Below are 12716 nucleotides of genomic sequence, written 5' to 3'. Positions count from 1 at the left end.
CTGGTATGATAATCAATGTGGAATAGGCTAAATACTTGGATTAATGATGTAGCAGTTTGAATGGAGTGGAAAGAGTAGATTTTAGCAATGTTGTGCAGGTGGAACCAAAAGGATTTGGTGACAATTTGAATATATGGGTTGAATGAGAGAGATAGTGTCTCTCATTCAACTCTGGCTTAGTCTGGAATTCCATCTTTACTTAGTCACGAAGTTACTGTGGAATAAGGGATTTTTGGGGGGGCAAAATGAGCCTGTTTGGATTTAGTGCACCATAATATGGAAGAAATGAATTGTGCGCATGGGCAGAGTAACAAAAAAGATGAGTTCTATAGCACCTGTTTTCTTTAAGGCAGGGTTTTATAAGAATGCAACCCCAGTTCTAGAGAAGACGTATATGCATTAGATTGTTTCCCAAGGATATGTTAGCTTTTTGATTGTATATTCTTCAATCAATCAAACAATATATGGTATTTATTGAGCCGTTGCTATATGCAGAGCACTGTTCAAAGTGCTTGGGAAAGTACAATGCAAGAAATTTAGCAGACACATTCCTAGCCCCTAAGGAGCTTTCAGTCTAGATGAGGAGACAGACTTTAAACTGAATAAATAATTTATAACAAATAATTTAAAGATATGTGCAGAAGTGCTGTGGACTTAGGGGTTGGGCAAATATCAAATGTCCAAAGGTCACAGATCAAAGTACATAAAATGATGCAAATGGAAGAATGAGACAGTTTCCCTGAGTGACAAGAGGGCTTAATCAGGGAAGGCCTCATGGAGATGTGTGTATGCCTCTGTTACCTAATCTGTAAAATGGGAATTAAGACTGTGAGCCCCATGTGAGACAATCTGATAACCTTGTATCTACCCCAGTGCTTAAAATAGTTCTTGGCACATAGTAAGCACTTACCAAATACCTTTATTATTTCTATCATTATTACAATTATTATTATTAAAATGTGACCATAATTGTGCTTTGAAAGTGGAGAGAGTAGTGGTCTGGTATAGATGGAGGGGGAGGGAGTTCCAGTCTAGGAGGAGGACATGGGAGAGAGGTTGGCCACAAGACAGACGAGATTGGGGCACAGTGAGTAAGCTGGTCCTAGAGGAGCGGAGTGTGTGGACTGGACTGTAATAGGAGATTAGTGAGGTGAGGTAGGATGGGGCAAGCTGAATGAGTGCTTTAAAGGTGATGAGTAAGGAGCTTCTGTCTGATGCCGAAGTGGATGGTCAGCCATTGGAGGTTCTCAAGGAATGGGGAGACAAGGACTGAACATCCTCAGCTATCATTGGATTATTGGTTAGTGGACCCTTTAGGTAACAGAATTCTGTGGCAGTGCTTAGCTATCTTCCCAATGTGGATTTTTTGATTGTGTGCTCAGTTTCTCTGGTGCAAGCTGATACACATTATTTTGATTTTCTTCAGAACTCTTATAAGTCTGAGGCGTCTGGCTGATTCTGCAAATCAGGTTACAGTTATTTTCATTCCATCTCCGATGCATCTCTAGGGCACAATCCTCCATGAATGACAATTCTTGAATAGCCATCTCAAGGATTTCAGATGATGCTCGAAGTCTGTTGAGTTGATACTCTGGTATCCGGGTTTCCCCTCTGTGTGGCCTCTGCACTCGGCCTGTGATTCCTTAGGCACTTAGACACTCACACCAGGCCTACATCGCCTAAGGTACATACTTTTTTACTCTACTCTTTCCCCTATTTTATCTTCTGTCTCTCTCTGTAGACTGTAAATTCTCTGTAAGCAGGGATTGTGTCTACCAACCCAGTTATACTCCCCTGAGTACTTAGTGGAATGCTCCGCACCAAGTGAGCACCAGGTCCAGGACCAGGTCCACTCTACATCTCTACTTGATCCCAGTGGCACCAGAATAGGTGACACAAGGTGTACTCAGTTCTGACTTGACCAGCCGTCAATCAATCAATGATATTTATTAAGCTTTTACTATGTGCAGAGAATTGTACTAAACACTTGGGAGTATACAATGCAACAGAATCAGCAGACACATTCCTGCCCATAATGAGCTTACAGTTTAGAAGGGGAGAGAAACATTAATATAAATAAGCAATTCATAATAAAGATATGTATATAATTGCTGTAGCCATCTGATTCTTAATGAACTTCTTGAAGAGCAAGCAGTACATAATAATGTTGGTATTTGTTAAGCGCTTACTATGTGCCGAGCACTGTTCTAAGCGCTGGGGTAAACACAGGGGAATCAGGTTGTCCCACGTGGGGCTCACAGTCTTAATCCCCATTTTACAGATGAGGGAACTGAGGCCCAGAGAAGTGAAGTGACTTGCCCACAGTCACACAGCTGACAAGTGGCAGAGCTGGGATTCGAACTCATGAGCCCTGACTCCAAAGCCCGTGCTCTTTCCACTGCGCCATGCTGCTTCTCAAGTACATGCTTTCACAGCACTCCTGAAGAGCAAAGATGGCTTCAACCTAATAGTAAGAATAATAATTGTGGTATTTGGTTAGTGAAGGCACATCTCCTCCAAGAGGCCTTCCCTGACTAAGCCCTCCTTTCCACTTCTCCCACTCCCTTCTGTGTCACCCTGACTAGCTCCCTTTGTTCATCCCCCCTCCCAGCCCCATAGCACTTATTTTCATATCTGTAATTTATTTATATTAATGTCTGTCTCCCACTCTAGACTGTAAGCTTGTTGTGGGCAGAGAATATGTCTGTTTAATGTTGTTTTGTACTCTCCCCAGAGATTAGTTCAGTGCTCTGCACACAGTAAGTGTTCATTAAATAAAATTGACTGACTGATCGATTGACTAACTGTTTACTCGGGGCCAAGCACTGTACAAAGCACTGGGGTAGATGCAAGAAAAGTGGATTGGACCCAGTTCCTCTCCCATATAGGATTCACAGTCTAAGGGAAAGAGAAAACAGGTATGTAATCCCCATTTTATATATGAATAAACTGAGGCACAGAGGAGTAAAGTGCCATGCTCAAGGTCACTCATCAGGCAAGTATCAGAGCCAGCATTAGAACCCAGTCCCCTGACTCAAAAACCGATGTTCTGTCCAATAGACTCTGCTACTTCAACATACCCAAGGAGGGAATCCTGAAGAGATGGCAGCAACACTTCAGTATTATCCTAAATACATCTTTTATTCAAGATGAAGATCCCAAAAGCCTCTCTTTTAGTCAAACACTAAATCAGTGGCATTCACTGAGGACTTACAATGTGCAGAGTATTGTTCCTGGGAGCATATAATTCAACTGAGTTGACAGGTTCCTTGCCCACAAAGAACTTGCAATCTATAGAGAAAGACAGCCATTAATATAAATAAATGAATAATAGCATATAAAGGTATGTATATAAGTGCTGAGGGGTTGAAGGTGGGACAAATATCAAATATCTAAAGGTCACAGATCCTAGCTTATTGTGGGCAGGAAATGTGTCTACTACCTCTGTTATATTGTTCTATTGTGCACTCCTGAGCACTTAGCACAGTGCTCTGCACATAGTAAGTGCTCAATAAATACAATTGATTGATTTATTGATTAATGCAAAAGGGATAGGGAGCCTGCAAAAAGAGGACTTTAAACTGGGAAGTCCTCTTTATTGCTAGGGTGACAGCCTACATTTTACCTGACTTTTCTCAAATTTGGCTTAGAGAAATAACCACCATGCCTAAAATGGTTGTAGCCATGCCGGTAATGACCTTGACCCCCCAAGCCAACACACTTTTTCTAATGCTAAATGGTCAGTGCTTTTTCTGCATTTTCTTTCCAAATGGGAAACATTTCAACATAGTCACTAGTTCAACCCCAGTTCCCACTGGTTTCCCAATTGACCTCTACATATTGGGCTCAACTAAGTCCAAATGTCTGCAAGCACTGTCTTCTCTTGGAGACTTCCCATCAGTTTGGACTATTCGAATCTGAACTTATTTTGGGAAGGGAATATGTTTATCGTTATACTATACTCTCCCAAACACTTAGTACAGTGCTGTGCACAGAGTAAGCGCTCAATCAATACCATAGACCGCCTGTCTGGTGCACTGGACCACCACTTGGGCCAACTAAATTGCTTTATGTGAACTGAGGAACTGAACAATCCAGACAATTGTCTTAATCAGTCAAGGTTCATGCCCAGCATGGCGGCTTTATGCAAAAAGAGGACATGAATAAATTCTGTCTGGTAAAATGCTTATCTGGTATTATCCTTCAAAATTTATCTTACAAAATCTTGAAAAAAGATTCATTCTCAAAAAGGCCGTAGGACCAGTTTTGGGTTTTTTTTTTTTTCGGGGGAAGGTTGGTATTTGTTAAGCGCTTACTATGCACTAGGCACTGTAATAAGCACTGGGATAGATACAAGCTAATCAGTTTGTTCACAGTCTATGTCCCCTATGGGGTTCACAGTACAGATGAGGGAACTCAGGCACAGAGAAGTGAAGTGACTTTCCCAAGGTCACACAGCAGACAAGTGGCAGCCCCAGAATTACAACCTAGATCCTTCTGACTCCCAGCCCCTCACTCTATCCACTCGGCAACACCCTGGCCCAATAACCCATGGAATCTAATCTCTAAAGATAGCTAGGTGGAAAGCCTAGCTTCTGAAGGTCCATAAGGGCCAGGAGGAGATTGAGACCAGGGAAGAGCACAAAGGCCAGGTTGGTACAAATTCTTCCAGAAAAATCTACCAGGCTCTTCACATTCCTTGCAAAACTCAGGTAGCCGAGGTTGTTGCCCTAATGCTTCCTGCTCCTCCAGATTGTGTAGGTTGAATTGCCCAACTGCAGAATTGCCCAGTTGCCCCTCTGTTGTTTAGGGGAACTATTTGTCCAGATTTCAGGTGGTCTGTTCCCCTCCTTTAGTGCCTGAGTAACCTGTGTGATAACATACCTTGGCCTAGTAGATAAAGCACAGGCCTGGGAGTCAGAAGGTCATGGATTCTAATCCCATCTCTGCCACTTGTCTTCTGTGTGACCTTGGGCAAGTCACTTCACATCTCTAGCAGCGTGGCTCAGTGGAAAAAGCACGGGCTTGGGAGTCAGAGGTCAAGGGTTCGAATTCCAGATCTGCTACTTGTCAGCTGTGTGACTGTAGTCAAGTCACTTAACTTCTCTGTGCCTCAGTTACTTCATCTGCAAAATGGGGATGAAGACTGTGAGCCTCACGTGGGACAGCCTGATCACTCTGTATAGACCCCAGTGCCTGGAACAGTGCTCAGCACATAGCGCTTAACATATGCCAACAATATAATAATATCTCTAGGCCTCAGTAACCTCATCCATAAAATTGGGACTGTGAGTCCCACATTGGACAGGGACTGTGTCTAACTGGATTTGTTTGCATCCACCCCTGTGCTTAATACATTGTCTGGCATGTAGTAAGCACTTAACAAATACTATAATTATTAATATTATTATTATTATCATCATCACAGGCATCCCAAAGTCTGCTTTTTGTTTTTTCTTGTCTTGGGATATCTCAGGCCATTCTACTACTCTTCATTCAATTCCTCCATTTTGATTGACTGCTTCCTTCTATCATCTTGAATTCCACTGATGAAGCCCTTGTCCCCATTTTTTCAGGGGTATTCTGGCCTGACCATAACATTTATTGTTTTAACTTGGCAAAAACAGTTCATACACCAACAACTCTAATCACTGAGCTTCCTTAAGACCTTTGTGGATGCTTTCTTCTTGGATCCCAGCTACCTAATATTCCTATGGAGTCATTTCGAGGGGTTAAAATAGATGGGTCACTCAGTTTCTTTCAAAAAAGTCCATGCCTCATTGTCCCTTCATTGCTCCCCACACATTTCTGGGATATGTAGTCCTAGTTATGCTGACTACTTATTAGACCACATCATTACAACTTCATATCTCAGAAACACTTGGGGGAGGCTTCTCCTTGTCTAAGAAACAAATTTTCGTATGGAGAGTCCCCGCTCTTCAGTGAAATTTTATGAGTTAAAGGCAGCAATGTGGCAAGATAATTTGACCTCAAAAACCTTCCTTTCAATACTAATGTCAGAATTTAATATTTAGCAATGATTGCACTAGAGCAAAAGAGTTTATTTTGTTATTTATTGACTCATGATGTTGGCCAAAGTGTAAAACTTTAGGCAATACTCTAAATTGACAACTTGCGGCTGTCTTTTTTCATGCTACCACTTTCTTTATTCATTCATTCATTCAATAGTATTTATTGAGAGCTTATTATGTGCAGAGCACTGTACTAAGCGCTTGGAATGTACTAATTTGTAACAGATAGAGACAGTTCCTGCCCTTTGACGGGCTTACAGTCTAATCGGGGGAGACAGACAAGAACAATGGCAATAAATAGAATCAAGGGGAAGAACATCTCATTAAAACAACAGCAAATAAATAGAATCAAGGTAATGTACATCTCATTAACAAAATCAATAGGGTAATGAAGATATATACAGTTGGGCGGACGAGTACAGTGTTGAGGGGATGGGACAGGAGAAGGGGAGGAGCAGAGGGAAAGCGGGGAGAAGAAGGTTTAGCTGCGAAGTGAATGGGGGCGTAGAAGGAGCAGAGGGAAAAGGGGAGCTCAGTCTGGGAAGGCCTCTTGGAGGAGGTGAGCTTTAATGGACTGGAGTGGGGAGAGAGAGGAGGAAGGAAGATCAGAGAGAAGGCTGACATAGTAATCTAGCCGGGATATTACGAGAACCATTCATTGGAGTTCCTCAACCATTCACCAAAAGTCAAATTGAATTTCATCCACCGCTTCTTTGTGCTTTGAGAAATGGATCTCTAGTTCGTTAACTATGCTTTTTCTTTGGAATTATCATGCAATCTTGGTTCTAACTGAAAATAATGATAGGCCTCAAAACATTTGAAATCAAAATAAAGGTTTTGTACTACTTGAACAAAATGAGCATTGTTGCTTAAAATGCATTCATTTGGGATGGTGACTTTAGGAAATTTCTCGAATGTTGGGTTACACATGCTCTGTTCATGCCTCCTGTGCCTTATACATTTAAATGAGGACTTAATAGATGCAGCAATACTATTTGCATGACAATGGTAATGTATTGTTTTCAGTCCATGAGACTATTCTGTCCTGGAAAAACCCTCAACTCGTAGGCCTTGTATAATAATATCTTTTGGCTCATCTAATTCCCCTAGAGGACATAACCACTTCTCCAATTAAAATGCATTTGGGGGGGTAACATAACTAAGGACTCCTATCTCCTTATGAGAAAAATAAATATGCTGATAATTGGGTTATGATCAGTCTAGAGGAAAGTGATGTTGGAAAACAGAAAGAGCAATCTAAGCAGGGAATATTTTGGGTGTATATTGAAAGACTGGCAAAAGAACTGACAAACACATGAGAGGTCAAAAGACCTTTTCCATCTGACTTTTTATTGTCTGATTTCTCCTGCGGCCTGAACGTCACCAGCCTGGGTTGGGTTCAAATCCTGAAATACTGCACTTGACCTCTGCCTGTTGTTTTAGGTCTGATATCTTTTACCTTACGACAGCATTCTTTCTTGGAATGGGAATAGACGGCGCATTGTTTTGGGGGAAAAAAAGTCTTCACTCTCCCGTTCCTTCTGCCTTCCCAGTTATTATCTCTATGATGGATGTTTCTGAATCTTCATTCATTTGATCTATCCATCAATGGCATTTACGAAGTACCTACTGAGGGAGGGCAAAACAATTGATCAATCAATCATTCGAAGATATTTGTTGAGCACTTACTGTGTGTAAACCACTATACTAAGAACCTGGGAGAGTACAATAAAACAGAGTTAGTAGACCACATTTCCTTCTCTAAAGGAGCTTACTGTCTAGAGGGGCAGACAGACAATGAAATGAATTAGTGCTGTGGAACTGTGGGTGGGGTGAATATCAAGGGCTCTGCACACAGTAAGTGGTAAAAAACAAAACTGATTAATTGATTGAAGGATGAAGATTGATTAAAAGATGCAGATCCAAGTGCACAGGTGATGCAGAAGGGAGGAGTAGTAGAAATGGGGGCTTAGTCAAGGAAAGTTTCTGGGAGGAAATGTGATTTTAAGGTGGGAAGGGTTGTGGACTTTAGTATACGAAGGGGAAGGGAATTCCAGGCCAGAGGGAGTTTATAGGCAAGGGGTCAGAGACAAGATAGATGAGATCAAGTACAGTGAGTAAGTTGGTTTTAGAGAAGCAAAGTGTCTAGATTTGGTCATAGTAGGGTCAGAGAGGTAAGGAAGGAGGGACCTCTTTATAGCCAAAAATAAGGAGTTTCTGTTTGATGAGGAGCTGAATGGACAACTACTGGAAGTTCTTGAGGAGTGGGGAGACACTCCTTTTTTTTAGAAAGATGACCTAGGCAACAGTAAGGATTGGAGTGGGGAAGGATAAGGAAGCAGGGAGGTCAGCAAAGAGACTGATGCAGTAGCCCAGGTGGTGTATGATGAGTAACTCTTGGGAGAGTACAACAGAAGCCAAATGCATAATTGCTGCTCACAGTGGGCTCACAATCTAATAAAGGAGTGACCATAGAAAAAGTTATACAAAAAAAAGGGATCCAGAAGAAGAGCAAGGATCAAATAGGTAAGCAAGAGAATGTCTTAGTATATCAAAATAAATAAACATCAATCAAGGGTACTTATATAAGCAAATGCAGAGGAATTATGGTCTAGACTGTAAGCTCATTGTTGGCAGGGAATGGGTCTGTTTATTGTTATATCATACTCTCCCGAGTGCTTAGTATAGTGTTTTGTACACGGTAAGCACTCAATAAATATGATCGAATGAAGGAAGGGGTTGGTTTCTTCCTCTCTTTTTCTGCAGGCATGGGATTTGGTTTCTTGCCTCCTCCATTCTCTGCCTCCTTCCAAGAGCCTGGGCCCATCCCTGGGAGCACCGGGATGGATGCAATTAGGGGATTTCTTCATTTGGGACTTCCAGGGAGTTTTTATGGTATTTGTTAAGCCCTTTCATAATGATATTTGTTAAGAGATTACTATGTGACAAACCCTGTTCTAAGAGCTGGGGTAGATGCAGGCTTATCAGGTTGGACACAGTCTCTGCCCCATGTGGGGCTCAACATTCTTCATCCCCATTTTACAGATGAGGTAACTGAGGCCAAGAGAAGTGAAGTGGCTTGCCCAAGGTCATACAGCAGACACATGGCAAAGGTCCTTCTAACTCCCATGCCCATGCTCTATCCACTAGACCACAGTGTTTAACAAAATGCCTGCTACTCCTTCCCTCTTGGACTGTGCACCTAAGTGCTGTGGGATTGAGGGAGGAGTGGATAAATCCAAGTCCAAATGCAAGGACAATGTAGAAGGGAGTGGGGGAAGACAAAATGAGGGCATAGTCAGGGAAGGCCTCTTGGAGAAGATGTGCTTTTAAAATGGCTTATTGGGAGCCAATGGCCTGTGAAAGCTAATGCTGCCTCCCAGGCAGAGGAGAAGGCCATTTCTGGAGACCTGGAGAGTTTGGTGGTGTTCTGGGCACAGTGAGCTGCCTGACAGACAGCAGTGAATGATTGATTACACAAACCACCAGTTCATTATGGGCAGGGAAAGAGTCTACCAATGGTCTGGGGAAGACTAGTGAGGATTCATTTGGTCCGGGGGAATCTCCAATCAACCAACCAATCAATCAATCAATCAAGTCCTTCTTCCCCACCTAGATGGCAACTGTGGACATTTGGAGCACCGATGTCCTAAGATACTCACCCGTGGGGCAGCACTGTTCCCAACTGAATTTTCTCTAGTGAGCTCTTGTGTCCTTGGGAGAAGAGCCGGAGTCAAGCACTGCAGAGCTTCAGGAAGGAACAGGTTCAGAAGAACTGGAGCTGCCAGAACTCAGTTAAATCAAATAGAGGCTCAGAGTTTGAAGCTCTTGAGGCCAATTCCCCTCTCATCCCTGGAGATAAAGTTGGCCATCAAATGAATGGATTTGCTCCCACTCCAAAGCCACCATGCTGTTTAGGTATATATTATTTAGGCAAGTATATGCCAGTCGGTCCAGGTCTGTTCTAATCAGCTTCCTGAAGTATTGTTTGGCTCACATCTCTCCACTCCTTAAAACCTTCCACCTGCTTTCTGTGTTTCTTTGCATAAAACAAAAACTCCTCTATCAAACAATCATATTTATTGGAAGAGTACAATACAACAGAGTTGGAAGACATGTTTCCTGCCTAATGGGAACTTACAGTCTAGATATTAAAACCATTGGTAAGGAGTTTCTGTTTGATGTAGAAGTGGATTGACAACAATTGGAGGTTTTTGAGGCACGGGGAGACGTAAACTGAACGGAGACGTAAACTGAACTTTTTTTAGAAAGGAGATCCGAGCAGCAGGGAGAAATATCAACCGGAGTGGGGAGAGGCAGGAGACAGGGAAATCACTGAGGAGACTGATGCAGTATTCAAAGCAAGGCATGATAATGCTTGAATCAATGTAGTAGCAGTATGGATGGAGAGAACCATCCAACCAAGAGGATTTGCTGACAGACTAAACATGTGAGTTGAATTAGAGAGATGAGTCAAGGATAATGCCAAGGTTAGAGACTTTTGAGACAGGAAGGATGGAGAGAGGGAACTGTGGGGCCAAGGGAACTTTTTTTAGGATTGGGGATGCATGAACATGTTTGAAAAGAGTGGGGAAAAAGTCATTGGAGAGCAAAGAGTTGAAGATGGTGGTTAGGAAGGGAAGAAGGGAGAGAGCAAGTGTTTTGATAAGATGCAAAGGAATGGGGTTGGAGGCACTGTTGGAGGGTGTGGATTTTGAGAGAAGGCTGGAGATCTGCTGGGAAACATGGACAAGTTGAAGAAGAGGCAGAAGGAGAGTGGGACTGGAGAGGAGCAAGGATGATTTTTGGGAGATCATAACTGATGGTTTCCCTTTTATCAATAAAGCACATGGCCAGGTCATCCTTTTATTGATTGATTGTCCTACACGGAGCTCACAGACTAAGAAGTAGGGAGAGCTGCTATTTACAACCCATTTTAAAGATGAGGTAATTAAAGCAAACAGGGGTCAAGTGATTTTCTCAAAGCCACACAGCAAGCCAGAGGCAGATCTAGAATTAAAACTCAGGTTTCCTAACTCCCAGGCCTATGCTTTTAATAATAATAATGATGATGATGGTATTTGTTAAATGCTTACTATGTGCCAAGCACTGTTCTAAGCGATGGGGGAGATATAAGGAAATCAGGTTGTCCCATGTGAAGATCACAGTCTTAATCCCCATTTTACAGATGAGGTAACTGAGGCTCTGCACAATTAAGTGACTTGCCCAAAGTCACAGAGCAGACAAGTGGTGGAGCCGGGATTAGAACCCACCACTTCTGGATCCCAAACCCCTGTCTTTCCACTAAGCCACGCTGCTTCTAAGTCACACTGCCTCTATGTCCAGCTGAGTCAAATAGACCAAGAGTAAAGAGTTAATTTCAAAAAGTGTAATCTCAGTTCAGAATCCCCTGGGAGTTGAAGGACCCTAAGAAATTCCTTGAAATCTTTATAACAAACAAAAAGTACCCTTTAATAACCGTTTCCTTTTATTAGTCTACTCAGCAAGCCTCCACCCAGCCTGATGTGTGCCTCAGTACTCAGAGCTAAGCATAGGATGGGCCATCAGATTAGCTCACATCAACTAGAAATCCCTAAAACCCTCACACTAAATGCAGTCTGATGACAGGTAGAAAAAGGAAGTAAAGAAATAGAGAATCAAGCAAATAACTCTTGGAAATCACCTTTCCCTGTAGAACACTTGTATGATTCTTTTTTCCCCTTTAAAAAGTAGATTTAAACTCTGAAGTAATTCAAGACTAGACTTCTTTCATTTGAATGAAAGTAAGTGATTCAACTGAATTATTTTAATTTTGAATGACAGAAAGAACAATGCATACATAGAGCATCATATTCCTATAGATAAATTGCATTCATTAAACTAGATATGCACAGACTCTAGCTTTATGTTGTCTGCTGGTCTTTGGGAAATATCAGAACTGATGTAATGGAGAGAAAAATGAACAGTCCACAGAGATCTGAAAAGGCACGCTTCCATCAGGGACTTCTTTGACATCGGGAACTACATGCTTAATGAAATTAAAGTCCTGTGACTCATGACAGGTTGTTCTAAACTTTTTATCACATTCAGCAGTTGGTTTAAATTCTGAATAGATGACTAAGCCAAAAACCTTTACTATTGCAATGATTCTGGACCTATAGAGTCCTGAGTGAAATACAATTCTTATTTCTATTAATGCCAGTTTTGTGCTCTCTAGTCCCTCAAGAACAAAGTACAACGTGAAATGTAATCTGGAAATGAGGCTTCCCTCTCTTCTATGAGGTAAAGGGCTCCACACTGTGTTACAGATTAACTCTTTCAGGATCTAGTGTATTATTTGGAAATTATTCCAGACCACTAAATATCTCTTGAATTTGCAGTACTTTTATTTTATCTAAGGGCATTCATATAGGTGATCTCATATTATTCTACTAACATCTCTGTGAAGAAGGGAGATGAGTGGGGTAGAGAGGGGGAATTATTGTTCTCATTTAACACTTGCAGAAGCAGAAGTCTACAGAGGTAAAATGACTTGTCTGAGACCACTCTGCAGGTCCAAGACAATGCTAGTGTTAGAGCCCTGGCCTCCTACCCAGACCTGCCATTTTCCCACTAGAACATACTTCCTTCCATTAATAATAATAATAATAACAAAAACATTTATAATGGTATTTGTTAAGCACT

This window comes from Ornithorhynchus anatinus, chromosome 1 (genome assembly GCF_004115215.2).
Source record: "Ornithorhynchus anatinus isolate Pmale09 chromosome 1, mOrnAna1.pri.v4, whole genome shotgun sequence".
Classification (NCBI taxonomy): domain Eukaryota; kingdom Metazoa; phylum Chordata; class Mammalia; order Monotremata; family Ornithorhynchidae; genus Ornithorhynchus; species Ornithorhynchus anatinus.
This window is presented reverse-complemented; position numbering follows the sequence as displayed.